The sequence below is a fragment of the Bison bison genome, unplaced genomic scaffold, assembly GCF_000754665.1.
Source record: "Bison bison bison isolate TAMUID 2011002044 unplaced genomic scaffold, Bison_UMD1.0 scf7180017864198, whole genome shotgun sequence".
NCBI lineage: Eukaryota > Metazoa > Chordata > Mammalia > Artiodactyla > Bovidae > Bison > Bison bison.
This window is the reverse complement of record NW_011494770.1, coordinates 6,501,125-6,508,388: the sequence shown is the minus strand read 5'-3', so window position 1 is coordinate 6,508,388 and position 7,264 is coordinate 6,501,125. Positions and strand designations below refer to the sequence as shown.

The 7,264-nt window shown below is 39.1% G+C and overlaps 1 long non-coding RNA gene across 1 annotated transcript in view; it reads left to right on the top strand.

Moving 5' to 3' along the window:
- The first annotated feature begins 4,111 nt into the window (after positions 1-4,111).
- LOC104991685 overlaps positions 4,112-7,264 on the top strand; it is a 7,425-nt gene continuing 4,272 nt past the window's right edge. Inside the window, exons 1-2 of the long non-coding RNA XR_825632.1 lie at positions 4,112-4,450; positions 4,930-5,010. This is a non-coding gene — a long non-coding RNA (uncharacterized LOC104991685). The remainder of the gene's footprint in view (positions 4,451-4,929; positions 5,011-7,264) is intronic.

Sequence of the window (7,264 nt, the reverse complement as noted above, 5' to 3'; positions counted from 1 at the left end):
TAATAAGATTTATTTGTTGAAGATGTTTTGAATAGAAATGGAACTCTGTTGAGTAGAGTTGCCTTTTAGAATTGAGGCCTGAAAATTGTGTCCCAATTATGTAATACACAGGCAAAGTTATGTTTCTTTACCTGACATGGGGCAAAAATTTGTAATGTTCAGCCAAAAATCGCCACCTGAGGACACAGAGAACAAAGAAACAAAAAGCCCTAATCAGATTAGAGTTTAATGAACCAGTCTCAGGACAGTTGTGAACTCGCAACTGCCAAGCCATTCCAATGAATAAACAGCAGAATAAAACTTGGAGAACAAAAACTCTTCTTAATTATTTGCATTCTTTGGGTAGCTGTAATTATAATTATAGGCAATTTTTCATTGCCTGTTACAATTTGTGCCCATGGTGGTGTATTTTTCAGTTGCGGTTGGTTGTCTGTTGCAAGATAGTTATGAGGATCATTAAGATGGGCATAATGTCTTTCTGAAATATGTAAAGGATAATAGAGATGGATGTTTCAATTTAAGTAGAATTTGTAAATGAATGGCAGTTCCAGGTTAGTTTTTATGTAATTTAGTAAACTATTGCTAGACTTAAAATACACCACACACATTATAAATTACATACTTAGAATTAAAATGTTAGAAGTTCTCATAGCTAATGAGAATGCATATAATTGCTCCTTTTTTCCTGAATATTGGATTTTTTTAAAAACAATATTTATTTATTTATGGCTGTGCAGGTGGCTGTTGCTGCACAGGCTTTTCTCTAGTTGCATCGAGTAGAGGCCACTCTGCACTGAGGTGCGCAGGCCTCCCATTATGGTGGCCCCTCGGGGCAAGGAGCATGGGCTTAGGGCTCGTGGACTTCAGTAGCTGTGGCTCCCAGGCACCATTGTTTTGGCACACAGGCCCAGATGCTCTGAGGCACACGGGATCCTCTTAGACCCAGGATGGAAACCCCATCCTCTGCACTGGCAGGCGGACTTTCTATAACTGAGCCACCAGAGCATGCTTGGTAAGTCACTTCGGTCGTGTCCTACTCTGTGGATCATAGCCCACTAGGCTCCTTTGTCCATGGGAGCCACCTGAAAAGGCCCTAAACATGGATTTTTAAAATAACGTTTCTTTTCCTGATGACTACAATAATGTGTTTATTTTTAAAGAGATGGAAAATACACAAAAAAAGGTCAGTAAAAATTACCCATAATCCCATAACCCGGTGATATCTATTCTGTTGACTAGGAGTGAGTATTAACTCTGTTAACTAGGGACAGGTATCCTTTAGCCTTTTTTTTCTACACATTTTTATTCTACAAAGTTGGTAACATAATATAACATGTAATTTTTTATTGAAATACAGTTGATGTATAATATTATATGTTATACATGTGCAATATAGTGATTCACAATTTTAAAGGTTATGCTTCACTTACAGTTATTATAAAATATTGACTCTGTACCCCTGTTGTACAGTGTATCCTTGTAGCTTATTTTCTACCTAATAGTTTGCACCTCTTAATACTCTACCCCTATATTGCCCCTCCCCATCTCTCCCTCCCCACTGGTGATCAATCACTAGTTTGTTCTCTACATCTATAAGTCTGCTTCTTCTTTGATATATTCACTAGTTGGTTCTATTTTTGTTTCCACATATAAGAGATGTCATATAGTATTTGTCTTTCTCCTTCTGACTTATTTCACTTAGCATAATGCCCTGCAAGTCCATTTTTATTGCTGCAAATGGCAAAATTTCATTCTTTTAAAAATTTAAATATATATATATATATGTGTATGTATGTATGTATGGGCTTCCCTGGTGGCTCAGATGGTAAAGAATCCACCTGCAATGTGGGAGATCTGGGTTTGATCCCTGAGTTGGGAAGATCCCCTGGAGAAGGAAATGGCAACCAACTCCAGTTTCTTGCCTGGAGAATCCCATGGATAGAGGAGCATGGTGGGCTACTGTCCATGGGCTCCCAAAGAGTTGGACACAACTGAGCAATTAACACAATGCATATATATATATACACACACACATACATATATAATTTTTCTACCAACTTCTGTTCTTTTACATCACATTATTTTAATAGCTACATAGTATTTTTTCATATGTTTAGTATGAAAATGACTCTTAGACCTGGCAAGAGTTACAAGGGGAATTTACAACTTCAGGCCATAGCTGCCAGGTTGATGAGTGGGGCTACAGCCTCTTATTTAATTTGAAGCTATTATTTTCTTTGATTTGCTTGAAATACTTTTAGGTGGTCAAGCCTCCTTCTATTTGTTCTGTTCCAAATGTGAGGCCATACCATTGCCTGTTATTTTATATCTGCCTATTGTATGCATTTTAATTTCCTACCTGAGTTTGTCACCTTTGAAAGTGAAGTTGCTCAGTTGTGTCCGACTCTTTGTGACCCCATAGACTGTAGCCTACCAGGCTCCTCTATCCATGGGATTTTCCAGACAATAGTACTGGAGTGGATTGTCATTTGCTTCTCCAAGGGATCTTCCCAACCCAAGGCTTGAACCCGGGTCTCCCACACTGTAGACAGACGCTTTACCGTCTGAGCCACCTACAGGATATATTAGAGTTAAGGAAAGTGTTAAAGGGACTAAAGATGATTAAAATTATTTTTTCTGAAATGCCAGTCAAGTTTAAGTGGGAACTACATTTTTTTCACTGTCAAGCACAACTGTTTCATCTCATGTAACTAGCATGACTTTCCCTCTGTGGCACCCAGTGGATGCTGCCAGTGTGCTATTTGGACGGGAAAGAAACAAGACATTAGGCAGATGGATCATGATAGCTTGAGTTCAGTTCTCTTGGCAGCAACTTTACCCAGGAGTTGCACTTTCTGTTTAGTCCTGGGTAGAATCGGCTATGCTATGGTAGCAAATCAACCCTGAAATCTATGTGGTACAGCAAAAAAAAAAAACAAAACAAAACCAAAACACTTATTTACTGCTCCCATATAGACTGATGGAGACTGGCAGAGACCCCCCTTCATCCATGACTCAGCCATCTTGTGAGGACGCCATCTCACTATGTGACTTCCAAGTTTGCTGCTATAGAGGAGGAGAGGCATGTAAGCTCACACCAGCCTTTAAGAGAATAATCCCAGAAATTATATGTGTCTCTACTGCTCCCAATCCCTTGGGTAAAATTAGTAACATAATAGAGGGGTGGAGAGCTGGGAGCTGTTTGGAGTGCATGGATATTTGATGAGTGTTGTCTCCACCACCATTCTTGTATCAAGCCACAGAAACCAAATTGAGATCTTCTCAGTGAATGAGGACAGGGAATGAAAAGGATTATTGGGATCAGAGAATCTGGAGTAACCAGTAAGACCATTAAGACCTGTGAATCAGAACAATCTGAAGAACAGTAATGGTCAGAGTGGGAACAAACTGGTCAAGACAGCTACTGAATGGCTGTAACCAGATAGAGTGAGACCAGAGAGAAGACAGGACCCACAAAGCCATGACCGTATGCCTCTGACGTGGAGTCTTTAGAAATGTCATTTACAAACCTGGTCACTCTGGTTCAGAAAGCTTTACAAAGAACTTCAGAAAGTGTGGAGTTCCGGCTCCACCTGAGATCTACTGAATGAAAATCTCGTAAAGAATAGCCTACACGCATCACATTTTTAAAACTATTTCTGATTTATTCTGATAATAATAATGGCTAGTGGCTTGGTGGTAAAGAATCCACCTGACATTGCAGGAGACATCGGTTTGATCCCTGGGTCAGAAAGATCCCCTGGAGAAGGAAGTGGCAACTCACTCCAGTATTCTTGCCTGGAGAATTCCCTGGACCAAGGAGCCTGGAAGGCTGCAGTCCAGGCAAAAGAGTTGGACACAACTTAGTGACTAAACAACAATGACATTATCAGAATAATAATTATTATTTGAAAAGTTACTGCTTAGAACAGAAGGAGGTAGAAGATGTCCTTGAGAAGAGTTGCCAATGAGGGAGCAAACGTTAGAAAAGTGGTGGGAAGAGCCACAACTCTTCCCAGGTTAAGGCATCCCAGGTTATGGTTCTATTGTTGGGTGATTGTTAGCATCACAAAGCAGAGTAAATTCAGCTCTGAGTCATGGTATCATGAGTAGAACCACTTCAACCAGCTACCTGATCAGATACTTAGTATGTAGATGGAGATCACACTTCATGGTCCTGCCATGTTAAATGGTCTGACTTGGCTAGTCACTGCTTCTTGGTCAAGAATTTACCATCTGAGCCACCAGGGAAGCCCCCAGTAGGTAGCACAGCACTGTTCAATATGCAGAGGTGTCTGAAAAATCCAATGCAGATAAATCTCCAGTTCTACACAGAGCACTAGAAGAAAATCTTATTTTTGCCTAATGGCTGGAGTTTTTACTAATAATACCTGGTTTTGCATATGGCTTTCTCTAGATATATCAAAATACAGCAAGACCACAACCTGGGGTAAGTACCAAAGAAATAGTAGATAAATATTGTTTGCAAAATGAAGAGTGGAGGTCAGAGCTTGGGGTGATGTCAATTAATGTATGTCCAAATATAGTTTCACACAAATGCAGTAAATTGGAGTTCTGAAATGGGAAGCAAAACAAGGACCAGGCAGAGATGTATGAGTTAGCTGGTGTCATGAACTCAAGGAAGAAATGTGAACCGTTCATCTTAATTCCAGCAGAAGTCCAGCTGATTTGTAGTTGTTTTTCTATCGCCAGAGCATGCCTTCTCACTCCATATTTTTAAAGCTGCTGGAAGCACAACCGACTTTAGAGTTTGCCCTCTTAGGCTTGTTTTTTTTAAGATTATTTCCATGCTTTATACAACTGCTCTGTTAGTTATAACCAGTCATGATTCATTAAGACCACAGCAGTGGATTTTGAAAGTAATTCATCTGTTTTCCTTTTATTCCATCTCACTCTGTATTTGCTTAGGAGTCCTGCAGGTGGCTGGCTGGTCAAGCTGGAAGAGTAGGGTTTGGGTGATGTCTGCTTCTGAGTCACATTCTGGGACATGTGAGTATTTTAGGCTAAAGGAGAAAAGTCCAGTAGACATGCAGGGAGCCTTCCTCATGTACTTGAAAGGAAAGACCTGCTCTATGTTGTTCTTAAAAGGCCAATATTTTGAAATTCCAAAGGGCAGGCTCAAAATGAAACATCTTAAACATTTAAGTCATCCAACAATGACATTGACTTCCTGGGGTATTATTGATCTCCCCTCCTCCATGAAGTTCTAAATGTTGGAGCTCCTCAAATTTCAGTTTGCGGCAGTCTTTCTACACAACTTTTTTCAGCTCTTCATTGAGTTCCATTGTTCTGAATACCATGAACGTGTGATAACCCATTATTTTCTCCAGCCAAATATCATCTGTAATCTCATCTATTCAACCATCTCTGTGACCTTTCACTTGAATGTTTCATGAGCATCTCAATATGTAAAGAATACAACTCTTAATTCCTCCTCATACCTTTATCCCAAAGTCTAATTGTTGTCCTTGTTCTGCCCGCTCTCAGTCAATGCCACCATCATCTACCTGTTTCGTGTCTTGAACTCCTGGCCTCTCTCTGCCTGTCCCACTCAAAGCACTTCAAATCAATTGCCTCCACACTTGGACAGAAAACACCAGTGTGTTACTCATTGGGTTTCCTTAGAGCACTGGCACACAGTAATAATATTTGATGAATCAGGGAAAGATGTAGAATGTTCATCAAGAAATACTAATAATTCCTATAATCTATCGAGCATCCACCATGTGATAGGTGCTTTAAATATTATAAATCTATCCCTAACAGCAACTCTTCAAAGTAGGTAGACAAGAAGAAATCTCATTGAACTAAGAGTTTGGTAGGGTTTTGCTTTTATGAATTTTATTGGGTACTTACTATGGTTGGATGCTTTCTATGGCATTTATCATGACAAACATCAGCATATTGCTAGGTGTTTTATATATATTATGTCATTTAATCCTTATCAGTACCTCTAGGGTAGGTTTTATGTGCCATATTTTGTGGATGAGGAAGCTGAGTCTAATAGAAATTAATCAACTTGGCTGAAGTCAAACATTAACCAGAAAGTACTGGCTGGTATTTAAGCCCCAGTTCATTTGCCTCCTGAGACTATATATTTCTCAGCTTTATCACAGAATAAGCTCCATCAAGGGTGCCAACATTTTATGAAATGTTTCAGTAAGTTATCTTTTAAGTTTCTTCTAATCAGAATTTTCATAATTATATAAAAACTCCTTTAGCTCTTCATTACTCTACCACTTAAAAAAATAAAAATAACTTTGTAAATTTCATAGAAAATCTATAGATGTTCTAAACCTACACAGAAATCCCACCTGATATGATCGTAAAGACATTTCTCTTTTTTGTAAGCTTCGGCATTTTTCAAAATAGAATTCCCATCTAATTAATATCTGGACCAAATTAACCAGCTTGGCAATGATTCCTAGAGCCACAATAACAGATACACAGTGCAGGACGCTACCACAGGGCTGACTCACTACACAGAACATCTAGTCGCTCAAGGATTATTGCTCTCAATGATCCAAATTTATTGGCGACTATTCTGAGTACCTCTGAACAAAGAAGACCTTAATACAATTAGCATATTGCTAAAAAGAGAAATGTCAATGCTAAAATTCTCTACCTATTTGTATTTAGCTCATTTGAGTCCTTAATTCTATTTATTGTAGTTACACAATTATATGGAAATAATTGCATGTCAACTCCTCCAATCCACCATCATGCTAAAGAAGGAAATTAACAACAATGCCCCATATAACAAATATTTGCAAAAAGAAAAGAGTAATGTGAAAGTCAAGTGAAATAATGGACAACTGGAACACTGGGAATGCAGTGTCATTTTTTCTGAGCAATTCAAGATGTTCAGATGCAATAAACCTATGTGTGAAGTCAGGAGATTGAGGCCAAGGAAGAAATACCAAGAAATCTTGACTTCTCTTTTTGCCCAGCACAAGTAGTCTTGGCAAAAATGTCACTTTTCCTTCCTGTTAATCTATATCAGGCTCTAAACTAATCAGGACAAACTGCTCTTTACATTCACAAGATAAAAGTATTCTGAATAATTTCAGAAATTATTTGCACCCACATAATGCTGCTGCTGCTGCTAAGTTGCCTCAGTCATGTCCGACTCTGTGCGACCCCATAGACGGCAGCCCACCAGGCTCCTCTGTCCCTGGGATTTTCCAGGCAAGAATACTGGAGTGAGCTGCCATTTCCTTCTCCAATGCATGCATGCATGCTA